This window comes from Hemiscyllium ocellatum, chromosome 8, assembly GCF_020745735.1.
Source record: "Hemiscyllium ocellatum isolate sHemOce1 chromosome 8, sHemOce1.pat.X.cur, whole genome shotgun sequence".
Taxonomy (NCBI): domain Eukaryota; kingdom Metazoa; phylum Chordata; class Chondrichthyes; order Orectolobiformes; family Hemiscylliidae; genus Hemiscyllium; species Hemiscyllium ocellatum.
Window position 1 is genome coordinate 102,689,356 of NC_083408.1, and position 20,349 is coordinate 102,709,704.

The window sequence follows — 20,349 nt, forward strand, 5'->3', positions numbered from 1 at the left end:
GTATGAGATTGTCCCTCCCAGGAACATCTGCCCAACACTGAACACGAATCAAATCCCTCTCGGTACAGAAGAGGCAATTGGGAGTTGATGTGGTAAGAAGGTAACGATGCCAAGATTGCCGGACATGTTACAATTCTATTCTCTTCAAATATATCAATAGTGTGAAATGGATTGGTAAACAATAAAATCACTTCTTTATTTGAAGATAAGACTTGATATGTTGTGTGATTTTAAGCTAAGCACTGTATCATTTCCCTGTCCTCCCTTACCATCCTGTACCCTAGGCACACTAACCCCCTCCCAAGTAGAAACCTACTGTCTGGCAGGTTTTACCTGGCATCCTGCCCAGCTGGATTTCTAGCCTCACATGCACTGTACATGTTTACAGTCTGACACCAGTTGTCAAAGTGGCTGTCTGTATCTCTGAACTCCAGAAAACAACAGCCAAGGGCTGAGGGAGCAGGATGTGGTTTACTTTTCTCTGACAGGTCGGTGCTACCAAAGAACCATCAAAATGAAAGCAGGCCTCCACATTCCTGAGGGAACCCCCATCAGAAGGCCCTATCGGAAAAGGCGCAGCTGTTCCTTTCAGAGGGGCTGCGTGTATGAGTTTGTCCCTCCCAGGAACATCCGGCCCAACACTGAATACAAATCAAATCCCTCTCATTGCAGAAGAAGCAATTGGAGTTGATGTGGGAAGGAGGTGTTATAGACTAGGCCAGACATTCTTAAGCAGGCAGCCCCAGACCATACCTTTGCAATTTGTTTCAGTAAGTGTACAGTGTACATTACCCGGATTAAGTTATGTAGGTTGACTACTAGATGTTAAAACAGACAAAATTTATTCACAAAATTGCACATGAAACAAAAAGAACATAATAAAGATCCCCTACAGAACTCAACCTATCCAACGAGACTTAATTATGCTGTTCCAAATATGCACAACAGTCCCAATGAGCAAATTCCCTTTAAAAATGAGTAAAATGGAACACATGTTTACAAGTTGAAGTTGAGAGGCAGTAAGAGAGATAGAGTTTCCACACAGCTCCCTGTTGAATTTCCAACCCGTTCAAGACTGAACTAAAACTGCTCTGCACAGCTAAAGAGCAGACCACTCTCCTTTCATTATACAGGTCACTTCTAAAACATGACCACGTTGATCTGAAGTCTCATCAGCTTGCATATAAACAAAAGGTCTCTCAAGATCCTTTTCATCTCTGTATCAAACCAGACTGATCGGAGCCCGGCCTGGTTTATTACCCCTCTGAAAAAAATCAAGGGCAGCGTCACCTTGAGCTAAGGAACAGCTTTGAGGAAAAACAGGGATTAGCTTTGTGACGGAGGTAACAATGCGGAAATTGCCAGATGAGTTACAATTCTATTCACTTTAAACATACCAAAAGTGTGAAAAGGATGGTAAACAATAAAATCACTTCTTTATTTGAAGATAAGACTGGATATGTTAACTGAGAGATTGTGTATAGATCTGACCTTGACTGCTTTTCTGGGTGGCACATTGATTAACACCACTGTCACCTAGTGCCTGGGTTCAATTCCAGCATTGGGCAGCTGACTGTCTGGAATTTGCACATTCTCCCATGTCTGAATGGATTTCCCCCCTGGTGCTCTGAGTTTCTTCCCACTGTCCAAAAATGTGCAGGTTAGGTGGATTGACCATGCTAAATGTGCAGGCTAGGTGGGTTAGTCATGGAAAAAGCATGGGCTATGTAGGAAGGTGGGTTGGGATGGGCTGAATGGCCTGTATCCATACTGTGGGGATTTTATTTTGTTTCTCTCCACACTATTGTCATACTGTAGCATCCCTCAGCTACTGTGTGTGTGTGTGTGTGTGTGTGTGTGTGTGTGTTTGTGTGTGTGTGTATGTGCAAGATAATGTGAAAAACACCAAGTGAAAATAACTTTATTAACATTCCATCACCTGAAAAGACGCCTGTGTGGCCAATGAACCAGTGACAAGCAAAGCGCAAAGTAAGCAATGTTTATGTGAAAATGGTGAAGGGGAGGGTAGGGACTAAATCAAAATAGAATTGGAGGGGGAAATAAAGCACTCCATTCCCCACAGTGCCCAGCTCTCCCTAAAGAGACCAAGAATATTGGTCGACACCGCATGCTCCGTCTCCAGGGAAACCCGGGCCTGAATGTAACTATGGAACAGGGGAAGGCAGTTGGCCATAATGATCCCCTCCATGGCCAGGCCCAGGAGGAACCAAAGGGATTCTATGGGGAGAAAGTGAGGGCTGCAGATGCTGGACATCAGAGTCAAAGTGTGTGGTGCTGGAAAGGCACAGCAGGTCAGACAGCATCCAAGCAGGAGAGTTGACATTCCAGACTGATCCACAATGGGAAACATTCTTTCAACATCCACCTTGTATAGACAGTTCAGGATCTCATGTGGAAGTGATGGCCTAATGGTATTAGCAATTCAGTAATCAAGGTTCTTTATTGCTGGAGAGGCCTGAGTTCAAATCCTACCATGCTGGAATTGAATTCAAGTTTTTTTAAAAATTCTGGAGTTAAGAGTCTAATGATGACCATGAAACTGTTGTCAGAAAAATCCATTGGTTCATTAATGCTGTTTAGAGAAGGAAACTGCCTTCCTTACCCTGTCTGGCCTACATGTGACTCCAGACCCACTCACATTGTTGACTCTTAACGGCCCTCTGAGAAATGAGGGATGGGCAATAATTGCTGGCCTAGTCAGCAACGTCCTCATCCCATGAATGAATGAGAAGAAAATTGAAGGCACCTTCACTCCTCTAACCGGCAGCATCCCAGTCCGCCTGATAAAACAACCTACTCATGCCAGTCAATCAAGTCAATCTCCATTAGGGGGCTGTGTGGTTGTGGCAAAAATGCCAGACTGGCCTTCAGTGACGTCATGGGGAGTCGATTCCATCATTGTCACGGGTGGTATTTAAATTCAATTTTGTTATTAAATGTCTGGAAATGAATACCAGTCTCAGAAGGAAACTACTCAAGGCAGCATGGTGTCAGGGACATTCGATTGGAAAGAGTTAAAAAGAATGTCGCTCTAATGGATGGAACAGATAACACCTTTGCAGCTAAGATTAAGAGCCACAAAGGTTGTGTTGTCTACCAGATGCTGAGGCTCAGTGCTGAAGAATAGCATGGAAGGACCCAATTGTCACGGTCCATTTTGACATCAACAATACCATGGGAACTAAGAAACACATACTTCTTTGGGAATTTGAACAGCTAGAGGCTAAGTGAACAAGCAGACCTACAATGGCGGCAATTTTGGGGTTACTGTCTGAGAGTTGAATGCTTGGCTGAAAAACTTAAGTGGAGGAATGGCCCATATCACTTTAAGCCTTTCCTTTTAATGTATATGTCCAAATGTCTTTTACATGTTGTAACTGTACCTGCATTTAACATGTCCTCTGGCAGTCCATTCTAAATATGAACCAGCCTCTGTGCGAAAAAGTTGCCCCTTAGGTTCTTTTTAACTCTTTCTGCTCTCACCTTAAAACGATGTCCTCTAGTTTTGAACTGTTCCCCTTATCTATGCCCCACATGATTTTATAAACCTCTATAAGGTGGGGCGTTCAATCTCATACACTTCAGTGAGAAAAGTCCCAGCCATCCAGCCTCTCTATACCACAGGAAATGACATCACCAACCCAAGGAACATAAATACATAAATAGAAAGCAGGCCACGCCACCAGTGCTTCATTCGGAGGCTCACTGATGATGTTACCTAGTATGGTGACAAAATGTCTGAAAATGGACCTTTCACCTCAATGAGCAAGCCTACATCCAGAGCCTCTTCTTATAACTCAAACTCTCCAATCCTAGCAACATCCTTGTAAATCTTTTCAGTACCCTCTCCAACTTAATAATATTCTCCCTATAACAGAGTGACTAGAACTGTGCACAACACACCAAAAGTCACCTACATCCTGTACAGCCACAACATGATGCCCCAACTCATATACTCAATGGTCTGAGCAACAAAAGCAAATGTGCTAAATACATTCTTAACCATCCTGTCTACCTGCGACATAACTTTCAGTGAACTATGTACCTGAAACTCTAGGTCTCTCTGTTCAACAACACTACCCAGGGTCCAACCATGAACTTTCTAAGTACTGCCTTTGTTCATCATACTAAATGCAACATCTTGCATTTATCTAAATTTATCTCCATCTCTTTGACCTATTGTCCCAATTGATCAAGATCCTTTTGTATTCTTGATAACCTTCACCGGTGTGAACTCTACCACAAATCCTGGTATCATCCGAAAACCTATTAGCCATGCGTCTAAATTCTTATCCAAATCATTCATATAAATGACAAGCAACAGTGGAAACAATCATCTGCCACTACCCTCTATCTCCTACCTTCAAACCAATTTTGTATCCAATTGGTAAGCACTCCCTGGATCCCATATGATCTAAGGACAGCAGGTCAGGCAGCATCCAAGGAACAGGAAATTCGACATTTCAGGCCAGAGCCCTTCATCAGGAATTCGGCTCTGGCCCAAAACGTCAAATTTCCTTTTCCTTGGATGCTGCCTGACCTGCTGTGCTTTAACCAGCAACACATTTTCAGCTCTGATCTCCAGCATCTGCAGACCTCACTTTTTTTTCCCGTATGATCTAACCTTACTAATCAGTCTATATGTGTTACCTTGTCAAAGGCCTTACTAAAGTCCATAGAGACAATATCTACTGCTCTGCCCTCATCTATCCTTTTGTTTATGTCATCAAAAAATTCAATTAAGTGTGTAAGACATGATTTCCCATGCACAAAGCCATGCTGATTATCCCAAATTAGTCTTTGCCTCTCTAAATCCTATCTCCCAGAATCCCCTGCAACAATTTATCCAGCAATGACATCAGACTCACCAGTCTAGTTTCCAGGTTTCTCCTTATAGGCACAACATTAGCCAATCTCCAGTCTTCCAACCCCTCCCCCGTGGCTGTAGATGATGCATATATCTCTGTGGGGCCCTGCAATTTCTTCCCAAGCTTCCCACAATGTCCTAGGATACAGTTGATCAGGTCCGAAGATTTATCCACTGTTAAGTTTTTTTAAGACCTCTCGCGCTTCTTTTTCTGTAATGTGGACTGTTTTCAGAACATCAATATTTATTTCCCTGAGTTCCCTCACCTCCATTTCTTTCTCCACAGTAAAAACTGACATGAAATATTCATTTAGTATCTCTCTCAACTCCACACATAGATGGCCTCATTGATCTTTAAGGGGCCCTATTCTCTCCCTAGTTGCTCTTTTGCTCTTAAAGTACTTGTAGCATCTCTATGGATTCTCCTGAACCTTATTTGCCAAGGCTAGCCTTTTTTGCCCTCCTGATTTCTCTCTTAAGAATGCTCCTACATCGCTTGTACACTTCAAGAGATTCACTTGATCTTAATTGTCTATACCTAACAAATACCTCCTTCCTATTCGTGACCACAGCCAACATTTTTATTGCCTATAGCTCAACGCCTTCCTCCGCCTTCAACGAATGCTCCTGCTCCTCCAGTTCCTCAGCATCCGTCACATTGCCCCACTGTCTGCTCCAACTGTGCAGAGCACAGCAGGCCTGAAAGATGCAGCACCCTCTGTTTGACATGGACTGGAGGATAGCCTCCAGACCGCTTCAAGCACAGGACCTTCAGCAGCCCCGTCAGTTGCCCCACCAGTGCCCTGGTCACAGCACTAGCCGCGAAAGATTAGATGCGAAAGGGAGTGCCCACTTCCCCATCGCAGACCTATACCAAACATTCCTCTTTCTAGTACATTGATTAAACTAGTGATTCTCAACCGTTCTTTCACCACGCCTTCCCCCACCCCACCCACCCCTGTCCCCAAGAGCTCTTCTCAGGTTCCAGAGCTCCCCCCCTGACCTTTTCAAATGGGGATAGAACATGAGCAGATAGACAGAAAATCATTTATTATTGAACAACAAGAAAACTTGAACTTTCTGACATACTGGACAAAACGTAAAAAACGACTGTATGACATTGACCCAGTGCAGTCTGACTCATGACTGGCTCTGAAGTGAGACGTGTGGGAGGAGCTTCAGCAATTAATTGACCAGGTGCGCCAACTTCACACCATGTGTTGGAAAGATATGATAAACAGGAGGGAAACTATTGACTCCAATGAAGGTGACTGATTGGGTATTTCATCGGTTCAGTTACTAGGGCACCCATAAACCCTTGGGGTCCCCTTCAAATGGGTCAAGGCCCCCCATTGAGAATGACTGTATTTGACCTACCTTAGTATGCTCACCTGCCACGTGAATAAAGGGCTGTGGCTCAGTGGTTAGCACTGATACCTCATACAGCCAAGGACCTGGGTTTGATTCCAGTCTTGGGTGACCGTCAGTGTGGAGTTTGCACATTCTCCCTGTGTCTGTGGGCATTCCCTCTGGTTTCCTCCCACAGTTTAAGGGTGTGCAGATTAGATGATTGGCCTTGCTAAATTGCCTAGGGGTGTGTGGATCAGGTGGACTAACCATGGGAAATGCAGGCTTATAGGACTGGGGGAGGGGGGTAGGTCTGGGTGGGAAGTTCTTCAGAGGGCCAATATGGATATGAGGGGCTGAATGACCTTCTTCTACATTGGAGGGTTTCTATGATTCCACCCACAAAAGTTTCAGAAGTGATGGGACACTTTTGACCAGCATTCACGTCCTTTTAAGTTTTCATCACAAACTTCTGCATCATCGTACTGGCAACGCTATAACTGTAAACACTAATGGCATGATACAATTCAACTTTGACCAGTATTTGAAGCCTGATGATGTTCACTCTTACATGCTTTGTAAATGGACAAAAAAATGATTGCAAAGAAAATATAGCTGGAGTTGGTAAGCCCATGTTTCATGTATTTGACCCTTCAATCTCCTGGTGCCAAGCAGACGTGGATGCTACCATTCTTCCCCATCAATGTGACACTGGCTCCATTCAGCCTGGCATTGTCCCAGCCATTTTTCCAGTTGCATTTCACATCCAGAGAAGGGCAAGTGATGCCAAGGGCACAGCTCACCATGGGCACTGTCTGCATGAGGCTCCACCTGGTTGCTAGGGTAACATGCTTGCAAGGCATCCCTGTCTGCTATTACTTTGTTGGACCCTGACAATCCACCCTCACAATGTAGAGGCCCACCATATTCAACATCTCCTACAACTGCCCTCTCTGCTCCTTGACATTACAACATAATGATGTATACCCTGCTCCTCTCTGCCCAAGTGTGGAGACCATGGTGGTCGTCACTGCCAATCAATCCCTTGCCTGTGGTATACTATGCCCTCCAATGTCTTTTGCCATACCCACCCTGCACCCTGCTTCCTTCTTGAGTTTCCACCGTCATCATATTTGTACCCACTATAACATAGAGTCATAGAGTAGTACAGCATGGAAACAGATCCTTCAATCCAATTCATCCATGCCGACCAGATATCCAACATTAATCTAGTCCCATTTGCCAGCATTTGGCCCATTTTCCTCTAAACCCTTTCGATTCATAGAGTCATAGAGTCATACAACACAGAAAAAGACCTTTCGGTCCAACCAGTCCGCGCTAAACATAATCCCAAACTAAACTAGTCCCACTTGCCTGCTCCTGGCCCATATCCCTCCAAACCCTTCCAATTCTTATATCCATCCAAACATCTTATAAACATTATACTTGTACCCACATTCACCACTTCCTCAGGAGGTTCATTCCACACGTGAACCACCCTCTGTGTAAAACATTTGCCTCATATGTCTTTTTTAAATCTCTCTCTTCTCACCTTAAAAAAGTGGTCTCCAGGTCTTGAAATTTCCCATCTTAGGGAAAAGACAACTACCATCAGCTCTATCCATACCTCTCGTAATTTGATAAACATCTATCAGGTCACCTCTCAATCTCCTACGCTCCAGTGAAAAAAGTCCCAGCCTAGTCACCCTTTCTTTTGAACTCAAGCTTCCGTTCATGTACCCTCCACTACTCCAAACTGCCACTGCCTAGTGAGAAAGTCACCTCACCACTTGGCAAAAGCATAAAAGACACAGCAGGTTGCCCCTAGCATCAAGCTAGGCCCCACTTGACTCCTCACACAATCCAGCCACAAACCATGCCAGAGCTCAGGTTATTCAGTCCCTCAGAAGAATCCAGCCAAGCAGGAATTCCTTTTCTCACAGGCTCATTGACGTTTGGAATTCTCTCCCACAGGGAGCGGTGCTGAATGTATTCAAGAGTAAGTTAGACAGATTCATTGAAAAGGGAGGAAGGTGTTATGGGTAACAGGCAGAGCATTGGAGGTAAGACTACAGCAGATCAGGCATTATAATTTTATTTTGTTAGCTCAAGGGATGTAGGCATCAATGCCTGCACCTACATTTATTGCCCATCCCTAATTGCCCCAGAAGACAGTTAAGAGTCTGGAGTCACGTGTAGGCCAGACCAAGTAATAATGGCAGATCATTAAGGATGTTAGTGAACCATGTGGGTTTTTCCAACAATAGATTCATGGTCACCATTAGACCCTTAATTCCAGCTTCTTTTGATTTAGTTCAAATTGCACCATCTACCATGGCAGAATCTGAACCCAAGCCCCCAGAACGTTAGCTGAGTTTCTAGATTAATAGCCAAGGCTAGAGTGGTGTTGGTCAGGCAGAAGCCGAGGAGCAGGAAAATCGACGTTTCAGGCAAAAGCCCTTCATCAGGAATGAGGCTGGGAGCCTTGGGGGTGGAGAGATAAATGGGAGGGGGGTTGGGTTGGGGGGAAGGTAGCTGGGAGTGCAATAGGTGGATGGGGGGGGGAGGTGAAGGTGATAGGTCACAGAGGAGGTTGGAGCGGATAGGTGGGAAGGAAGGTGGACAGATGGGACAGATCATGAGGATGGTGCTGAGTTGGAAGGTTGGAACTGGGGTAAAGTGGGGGGAGGGGAAATGAGGAAACTGGTGAAGTCCACATTGATGCAATGGGGTTGAAGGGTTCCGAGGCGGAAGATTTCTGGATTAATAGTCTAGCAATAATACCATTAGGCCCTTGCCTCCCCAAATGTTGGTGAGTGAAACAAGCTGTAGGAGCCAAATGGCCTATTCTGTTCCTATTCCTTATTTTCTTCTACACATAGTAAGCAGGTACTCATTACGAAAGCTAGGTGTGATATTCCCAGAGTGAAGTTACGACACAGCTTTGGATCATAGGGAGCTCCTTCAGCTGATAGAATTTGCAGTTCATCGATGAGCACAAGGATAACCTGCCATTTAGATTAGAGTACATTAGATTCCCTACAGTGTGGAAACAGGCCCTTCGGCCCAACAAGTCCACACCGACCCTCTGAAAAGTAACCCATCCAGACCTGATTCCCTCTGACTAATGCACCTAATACTATGGGCAATTTAGAATGGCCAACTCACCTGACCTGCACATCTTTGGACTATGGGAGAAAACTGGAGCACCTGGAGAAAACTCACGCGGACACAATTAGATTCATTGCTTTGCAAATAAAACTGATGCTCAGTTTGTAATAAGGAACAGAGAATGGGCATCTGCCTTTTGAAATAAAATGGAGGTGAGAGTTCAGGTGACTTATTCCTTTCCTCTCATTGTAAATGGAACCACACAAGGCCATGGAAGTTTGCCTGCATGACTGGACAAGTCGTTGAAATGCAACAAACCTTTCCTGATGGATTAATGGCTGCTATTATCCAATAATTTCAGAAACTGGATCACAATAGACTTGCCTTCAGAACAGAATCCCAAACTATGGATGTGAGGAAAAATCTGCCACGAAAATATGCAAATTAACCAAACTCAAACACTATTGCATACCAGCAGTTAAAGCTGTCAGATACCATTTTGAGGACAATGTTAATGATCACATAATGGAATTCAGGGACTGAATGTTATAGGAGTCTGAGCGAATATGGGCAATGGTGAGATTTGTGGCAGAACTGAACAAAACCTCCAGGGAGACCCATCTCAATGTCAGAAGCACCTTGCTTTGTCTATTCTGCTTTTGAAAGCAGGAGGTGAATTTCTCACTAGGCAACAGTAAATTGCTAATTAGAGCGGATTACAGCTTGTGAAATGCAGCTTGGGGTGGCATGGTGGCTCAGTGGTTAGCACTACTGCCTCAGAGCAGTAGTGTGACCTGGGTTCAAACCCATCCTCAGGCGACTGTCCTGTGGAGTTTGCACATTCTCCCGGTGTGTGCTTGGGTTTCCTCCGGGTGCTCTGATTTTCTCACACAGTCCAAAGATGTGCATGTTAGGTGGATTGGCCATGCTAAATTGCCCGTAGTGTTCTGTGATATGCAGGCTAGGTGGGTTAGCCATGGGAAATGCAATGTTACAGGGATAGGGTATGGACGTGGGCTGAATGGCCTGCTTCCACTTTGTCAGGATTCTGTGATTCAATTAAATGCCTTAGTAATGGCCCAAATGACCCCATTCATATTCATTTTCCAATCTTACAAAATGCACTGAACAAGCTGGACGTCAAGAAATCCAGATATGGAAACCTACACAGATGCCTGGTGACATGTAACTCATTACTGTCAGTGAGGAGCCTCCAGGATTCTCAGCATCTCAGGGCATGATGGCCCTCTCACCCTGAAATCCTCCATCAAAACAAATAAACATTAATCCCAACATCTTTGCAAATACTGTCACCAGTCTCTGTTTTCTATAAGACTCTTGAAGTCTGTTCCCACCTCCTGAATTGATACTCATCTTCCCCAGAACTTATGTTCAAATTCCTCCAAACAGCTTTCCACAACCACCCACCATAGTAATATTGGTAAAGCCGCCACAGTCCCTGAGGACCACCAGGCTGCTATCTCATTAGAGAGAGAGAGAGAGAGAGAGAGTGAGGACTGGTAATGGTTTAATCTGAGGGTCACCACGCCTCAGACAAGGGGTAAGAGTGAGAAAGGGGGTCACCTCAGCCAGTGCATTTTCAAAGTAATTTTTATAAATGTCACAAATCACATGCTTTGTGGCTGTGACAAAGGTGAATTTTCAACCTTCGTTCTCCCCCACCTGCCTTTGATATAGTTAATCACAGCAACGTCTTCCAAAGCCTCTCCACTGCCATTCGGGCTGGGTGTGACTGCATCATATTAATAGCACAATATCAATACAAGGTTTTGCTTTCGTTATGAACATACATTATATATGAGCATAGTTGCAAGCATTTATTATTTAAAATATTTCCTTTCTTCCTGCTAGCATCATTTGTTTTGATTAAAATATAACATATCCTCATGACAAACCTCATGGAAGGACAGATTTATTGATCTGAAATCAGGCTAGAATAAAGCTCCTCATCAGAAAGCCTATTCATAAATAACTGGGACAGGCTCTGCACATAAATGGAGCAGGAAGTGAGCACTTTGCTTTGAATAGAGAAAGATATAATTGTCCATGAATGCCTTCTCTCTGGCTTGTTAGCATCTGCCTTTCCTCTTTACGTCTCCGGCCCTACAAACCAGGCATTAATTATAACATTAGTTTTGAGCATCAGTGGTGTTCCAGATAGGGTGGTGAACAAAGCACGCTTGCCTTCATGGGTCAGATCATTGAGTATAGGTGTTCAGACGTCACATTGCAGTTATACAGGACATTGCTGAGGCCACATTTGGAACAGTTTGTACAGTTCTGTCGCCCTGTTATAGAAAGGATATTATTAAATTGGAAAGGGTGCAGAAAAGATTTACAAGGATACAACAGAGACTAGATGGCTTGAGTTATAAGGAAAGACTGGATGGACTGAGACCTTTGTTTTTCATGAAGCATCAGAGGTTGAGGGGTGACCTTATAAAGGTTTATAAAATCATGAGAGGTATAGACAAGCTGAATAATAAAGGTATATTCCCCAGGGGAGGGGAGTTCAAAACTGGAGGGAATAGATATAAGGTGCGAGGGGAAAGATTTTAAAGGGACCTGAGGGGCAACTTTTTCACACAGAGGGTGAAGAGTATATGAAGTGAACTGGGAGAAAGTGAGGACTGCAGATGCTGGAGATCAGAGCTGAAAATGTGTTGCTGAAAAAGCCCAGCAGGTCAGGCAGCATCCAAGGAGCAGGAGAATCGACGTTTCGGGCATGAGCCCTTCTTCAGGAATGAGGAAGGTGTGCCAAGCAGGCTAAGGTAAAAGGTAGGGAGGAGGGACTTGGGGGAGGGACGTTGCAAATGCGATAGGTGGAAGGAGGTTAAGGTGAGGGTGATAGGCCGGAGTGGGAGTGGGGGCGGAGAGGTCAGGAAGAAGATTGCAGGTTAGGAAGGTGGTGCTGAGTCTGAGGGTTGGGACTGAGACAAGGTGGGGGAGGGGAAATGAGGAAACTGGAGAAATCTGAGTTCAACCACTCGGCCTCATTTCCTCTCCCCCCACCTTGTCTCAGTCCCAACCCTCAAACTCAGCACCACCTTCCTAACCTGCAATCTTCTTCCTGACCTCTCCGCCCCCACTCCCACTCCGGCCTATCACCCTCACCTTATCGCCCTCACTTTAACCTCCTTCCACCTATCGCATTTGCAACGTCCCTCCCCCAAGTCCCTCCTCCCTACCTTTTATCTTAGCCTGCTTGGCACACTTTCCTCATTCCTGAAGAAGGACTCATGTATGAAGTGAACTGCCAGAGAAAGATGCAGGTACAGAAATAGCGTTTAAAAGACATTTGGACAGGTAGATGAATCAGAAAGGTTTAGAGGGATATGGACTAAATACAGGCAAATGGGACTGGTTTAGTCTAGGAACCTGGTTAGCTTGGACGAGTTGGACCGAAAGTTCTGTTTCCATGCTCTATGACTCTATGACAATTAAGTTGCAGTCAATAAAAGCAGAACTCTCTAGATTTCTGCAGCTGGATAACTTTCACAAGCTAGGCAATTGCCAATTGCACGCCTTATGTAGGAACGTAGATCTCGATTTGGATGGCATTCCGAGCTGGAACATCTGGAGCAGCAGCTGCGCTGTTCAACAAAATAATTGAGACTGGTTGATGCCAGGAACATAATTAAGACTCACCTCACAGTCATCCAATCAGCAATGTTTTAAAAGGTCACAAATCAATGTAAAACCTGGCACATACCTTAATTAACAACATAAAAGACAGAGGCTGAAAAATTGGGCTCAGGAGCTGTACCACTGCCATTGTTATGGAAATTCCCAAAGGCATCAAATAGCATGGGGGGGGGACACTCTTAGCCAATCCCATGCCACCTTGTGCTGGGAAGGGTGCCAACATCTGTACACTATGTGTGGGTATGAGGTACAAAACAACCTCAATTATCCCGAACTAGACGGGAGGGAGAATTTAGTTCGGATAACCGATTGTTCAGATAACAGATTGTTTGGATGATGGATCTGATCGTAAACAAAGGAGGCATTGACGGGACCTTGAGATCTTGTTCGGGTAATCCAAAATTCAGATAATTGACGTTTGGATAACTAAGGTTGCTCTAAGATAGCGAGGTTTTGCTGCAACTACACAAAGCACTAATCAGACCATAATGAGGAATAGGAGAAAGTGAGGACTGCAGACGCTGGAGATCAGAGTCGAGAGTGTGGTGCTGGAAAAGCACAGCAGGTCAGGCAGCATCCAAGGCGCAGGAGAATTGACGTTTCAGGCAGGGCTTATACCTGAAACGTCGATTCTCCTGCACCTCAGATGCTGCCTGACCTGCTGTGCTTTTCCAGCACCACACTCTTGACTAGGAACAGCTTGCTGGTAGCTGCAATACCAGCTGCAAGTCCCTCCTCCCTACCTCTTATCTTAGCCTGCTTGGCTACTCTCTCTCATTCCAGATGAAGGGCTTATGCTCGAAACGTTGAATTCCCTATTCCTGAGATGCTGCCTGGCCTGCTGTGCTTTAACCAGCAACACATTTTCAGCTGTGATCTCCAGCATCTGCAGACCTCATTTTTTACTCGATTTTCAAGTACATTCAAGGCGGCGATAGATGGATTTTAATCAGTCTGGGAATCAAGGGATATGGGGAAAAGGCAAGGAAGTTGAGTTGAGGATTATCAGATCAGCCATGGTCTCAGTGAATTTACAATGGGCTGAATGGCCTATTTCTGTTCCTATACCTAGGCAGAGTTATGCATATCCCAATGGCTCAGAACTCGATCTTCCTTCATCTGTAGAAGGATTTCCCCCACACCCTACCCACCCTCATCACAATCCCCAGCTCTCCCAGTGTTCATTAAAGAGTGTCATTACAGTGTCATGCAACTAATGATATATTGAACAATATTATATTGCATGAGTTTGTTCAACATATCATTTCAGTTGCATGGCATTGTAACCTTTTGCTATAAATTCTGTGTCTTATAACCCTGCTCCACAGCTACCTGATGAAGCAACAGTGCTCCAAAAGCTCATACTTCCAAATTAGATTAGGTTCCCTACAGTGTGGAAACAGGCCCTTCGGCCCAACCAGTCCACACCAACCCTCCAAAGAGTAACCCAGACCCATTCCCCTCCGACTAATGCACCTAACACTATGGGCACTTTAGCATGGCCAATTCAATATACCTGCACATCCTTGGAAGGAAACCCGCGCAGACATGGGGAGAACATGCAAACTCCACAGGGACAGTCACCCAAAGCTGGAATCGAACCTGGGACCCGAGGCAGCAGTGCTAACCACTGAGCCACCATGCCACCCTTGTTAACCTGCTAGACTATAACCTGGTGTTGTTGGACTTTTAATTTTGTCCACTCCAATCCAACACTGGTTCTTCCACATCACGCCTCTCACAACAGGGAGAAGCAGGTTCAGATGGATCACGGCTTGGGCAGCAGGATGTGTTTTCCCAATGAGTTTCCCTTGTTCTGAGTATCCTCTATGTCAACAAAGAGACATAAAGGAATCATAAAAAGCAACCCAATCCAACAATGTGAAGTTTGTGTGACCATCTGTATACCACTGTACCTGGGAATGCCCAGGGTGCTGGTAGCTGCCACTCTGTCTTCATTCTGGGGTTGTCGGGCATTTCTACCATCTTCAGGTCTCAAAGGCCTAAAGTTCAACTGCTCAAGGAACAAAGGTAGCCATTTCCTCAACAATGTTACACACAATTGAACAAAGAACTACAAATGCTACAAATGACCCCAATTTCTGACCTGACCATGTGAGGACAGAAGGCGTATAAGAAAAACCATGGAACTACCAGGAGCATGTTCAAGTGAGCTTCAACTCCCCCTGTCTGGCCTGGACTGCTCAGAGTTTGGAGATGGACAGACGAGTGTCCTCTGGTATACACTGATGCCTTTCTCCAAGTTTCTGCCTTGTCCTGCACAGCATAGCAATCCTGAAGGCTCAAACATGGCCAGCTGGCATCTCGAGACCACCTTGGACAGGGTTAGGGTGGGAGAGGAGACTGAGAGGGTAGGTCTGGAAGTACTTCAGTCGAGACAAGCTGTTCAACTTCCCTGACATTCTTATTGGAGAACCTCCCTTCAGCACATTGGCTCTACCTTTCCCATCCAGCTGGGATAGCTGATCCATTGCATTCCCTTGGCCAAGATCCAACAATAAAAGCCACCTATTGGAAAACACCAACTGAGTTACACAAAGTGAAATGGACCACTTTCCCCTTGTGCAATCCCTAATCCTTTACTGATCCTTAATCTTTTCCCAATGTACAATCTGTGTTAGTGATTAGACTGTCAGAGCAGAACTTACTCCAGCCAACTTTGCAAAATAGGTGGGAAAATAAGTTGCAATGATTAAATTAGAAATTTGCAAATGGTTAGTGATAGGTTAGCTGAATGGGCCAAAATTCAGCAGATGGAGTTTAATTTGTATAAATGCGAGACTATCTATTTTGGTCAGAAGGATAAAAGGACAACTTATTACCTAAATGCAAAGAAACTGCAAAACACTTTCATGCAGAGGGATGTGGTGCCCTCAAGCATAAATTGCAGAAAACTATACAGGGTACAAAAACAGAAATTGCTGGAAAAACTCAGCAGGTCTGTCAGCAGCTGTGGAGAGAAATCAGAGTTAACTTCTCGGGTCCAGTGACCCTCTTTCAAAAGAAATGTTAAGTCTCACTTCTCGCCACAAATGCTGACAGACCTGCTGAGTTCTTCCAGCAATTTCTGTTTTTGTTTTCTGATTTCCAGCATTTGTAGTTCTTTGTTCATTTGTGTGTAGCATTGTTGAGGAAATTACTTAGTCGGAGACTTCGAGTCTTGTTTCAAGAGGCTTTTTTTTTCATGAATTTATGGAGAGATTGAGACCGTCTCCACTGTTGAATGGCACTCTCTCAAACTGAAGAGTCAGCTTATACTTATACAATAATACAAACAACTTTGCTTACATTCTGCACTTTACAATAATTCAAGATAATGATAAGCACAGTGTAACTATTGCTTTGTTGCTCAAGTACAGAAAAGCCAATGAGCTCAGGAAGCATCCCGACTAATGAGCATACAATATCCTCTCTAAATTTCGTCAAATTATAATTACACAACCACGTCTTTATCTCTAGCAGCATTTTCCCACCAGAGCAAGAGGCTGAGCGCTTTTACCTTGGTCATGTATCTCATCATGCAGGAGTATGCCAAGTTCTTATATTTCCACAAGTATATTGGTACAGCAGGTAGGTGGGGAAGGGCACGGCAAATGGGATTTTGAAATTGATTGCCAAAGCAATGGAGGAAAAAGAATGGGCAAAGTTGTTGCAAGTGCACAAAGCATTGGTGAAGCTACACCTGGGGTACCATGTCCCCTGAGTAGAGGAAGGATGTAAGTGCATTGGAAGCAGTTCAGAGAAAGGTCTTTAGTTTGGTTCCAGAGGTGAAATGTTTTTCTTATTAAAAGCGATTGAACAGATTAGGTCTATATTTGTTAGAGTTTGGAAAAGTGAAGGGAGATCTAATTGAGGTATATGAGATGCTAAAGGGGATTTACCAAAGTAGATGTAGAGGGAGTGTTTCTCCTTGTGGAGAAATCTCAAACAAGAGGTCATAGTTTAGAGATCGTAGTTTAGGCTAAGGGATGGCAGATTGCAAACAGAGATAAAGGGGAATTCATTCTCTCAAAGGGTCAGGAACCTGTGGAAATTACCGTCCCCAAGTGCGTTGGATGCTGGGGCATTGAATAAATTTAAGGAGGAGTTTGACAAATTTTTAATTAGTAACAGCCTGTGGTAGAGCAGACAGGAAAATACAGTTGAGGCCAAGACGAGATCAGCCATGATCATACTAAATGACAGCGGCAGACCTGAGGGGATGAATGGCCTACTCCTGCTTGTAGTTCTCATGCTCCTATGGCTTCACCTGTCAGAGGACTCCTATGCGGTGCCTCCCCAAGCAGTTCCACAATGGCTGCTGGGTAAATGCTGAGATTCACTGGAGGAGGTTATAAATGGCCCTGCAGGGTGACCTCAAGCAGCACTGAACATGCAGCAGCATTAGTAAAGGCTCCTCATGTGAAAATTGCAGTAATTCAGATCATGTCACAAGGCCCATAAAGGGAAAGAGTACCAACCCTAATCAGCAATTCAAAAAGTGCCCGGTGTGGTGTTCCACTAACAAAGAACGATGTGCATTTTAATAACACCTTTCAGAATCTCAAAATATCTTTCGTGCACTTAACAGCCGATAAAGTACGCTTACTTACATAAATGTGCTGTTCCTCATTGACTGTACAGCAGTTTGGAATACCCTAAGGACACATAAACAACACCATCTAACGTCAGGTTCTTCCTAAATCTTCAGATGAGGCCCATTTCAAATGCTGCACAAAGTTATATACAGAAAGTGCTGGAAAAGCTCTGTCAGCACCTGTTGAGACAATGTAGAAATGGATGGAGGACAGTGAAATTTGTCTTGGCAAGGTTCACTATCACCTTCCTTGTGGCTGCACACAGGTGTCAGTTATGGGCCCTACAGCAGTATCGAGAAAGTCTACAAATCTCCAGCATTTAAAATGGATCCTTGCAATGGAGAGGGGAAAGCTTTACACACACACACACACACACACACACACAGACACACACACACACACACACACAATCAGACACACGCAAACACACACACACACAAACAATCAGACACACATACACACACGCAAACACACACACAGACACAGAAACACACACATACACACACAAACACACACACACAAACAGACACAGAAACACACACACAAACAAGCACACACATACACACAAATACACACACACATACAAACACACACACATAAACAGACACACACAAACAGACACACAGACACACAAACACACACACAAACATACACACACAAACACACAAACACACACATACACACATACACACACACAAACACACATACACACACACAAACACACACATACGCAAACATAAACACAAACACATACAAAACACACAAACACACACACATATACACACACATACACACACACAAACACACACGCATACATACACACAAACACACACACACATACAAACACACACACATAAACAGACACACACAAACACACACAGACACACAAACAGACACACACACACATACATACACACACAAACACACAAACAGACACACAAACACACACAAAACACACACACATACACATACACACACACGCATACACACACACAAACACGCACACACAAACACACACAAACACACACACACAAACACGCAAACAAACACAAACACAAACACACAAACATACACACAAACACACACATACACGCAAACACACACAAACACGCATACATACACACATACATACACACACAAACACACTCACATGCATACATATACACACACAAACACACAAACGCACATACACACACACAAACACAAACACAAACACACACATACACACAGAAACCCAAACACAAACACACACATACACACACAAAACACACTCACAAACACACACACACAAACACACACACAAACACACAAATGCGCACACATACATACAAACACACACGCAAACACATACACACACACAAACACACTCACACACACAAACACACACACAAACACACACACACATGCGCAATCACACACAAATACACATGCATACACACACAAACAAACACACAAACACACACACATGCACACACAAACAAACGCGCACACACAAACACACACACAAACACAAACACGCACATACACACACAAACACACACATAATTACAAACACACAAATACAAACATACACACACACAAACATACACACAGAAACATACACACACACACACACACACACACACACGTGCACATATAAGATGTGCAGAGAAAAGGAAGTTTCAATGACATTGACATGAGTCAACAGCATGAAAGGATAGACGGACCTACCTGTGCTGGTTGGTGACAAAGGTGTTTATCTCAAACTGAGACCAACAAATGCTGGAGATCACAGCAGGTTGGGCAGCATCCATGGAGAGAGAGCAAGCTAACGTTTTGAGTGTAAATGGCTCTTCATCAGAGCAGGACGCTGTTGACCTGCTGTGATCTCCAGCATTTGTTGTTTTCAGTACAGATAACAGCAGCTGCAGTAACTGGTTCCTCCATTGTACTCATCTCAAACTCTATTCTGTAACTTAACATCCAATCCCTTCACCACTAAGAAACAATAACTCCACACTGTATAGCTCTCATCAGGAATATTATGGCTGGAAGTTAGTTAAGTCAAAAATTAAGGTCAAAGGAAACAATTTCTCCCCAGGAAGTGTATCTGCTTCAACCTGCTAGTCTCCATCTTCACATATTCAGAACTCAGCTATACACTTCTTCCCTCATCTTCACTTCTGTCCTTACCTTTTAAAAAAAGTGACCTTCCTCTTTCTCTTTTCTGATCACATTGGTAAGTTACAGCGTGATAGCTAAGGAGTGGGATACATCAGGCAGAGTGTGATATATAAAATGGAATGAAATATATCAGGCAGGATGTAATATATATTTAACAAGGAATGCAATCTATCAGGCAGGGTGTAATATATATCCATATATACACATAACACAGAATGCAATATATCAAGCAGGGTGTGATATATAACAAGGAATGGGTATACTACACGACAAAGAGGGGATGTGGCAGACAGAGTGAGATATATGACAAGCAGAGGATGTTCCAGGCAGAGTGTGATATATTAACAAGGAGAGGATGTGACAAGCAAAGTGTGATATAGGAGTGGGATATGTTGGATGCTATGTGATATATAACAAGGTAGGGTGTAATAGGCAGAGAGTGGTATGGGGCAGGCAGTGACTGATAGTTAGAACCATAGAATACCTATATTGTAGAGGCAGGCCATTCAGCTCATCAAGTCCATACCGGCCCTCCAAAGAGTACCCTACTCAGATCCACCCTGCTACCTTATCCCT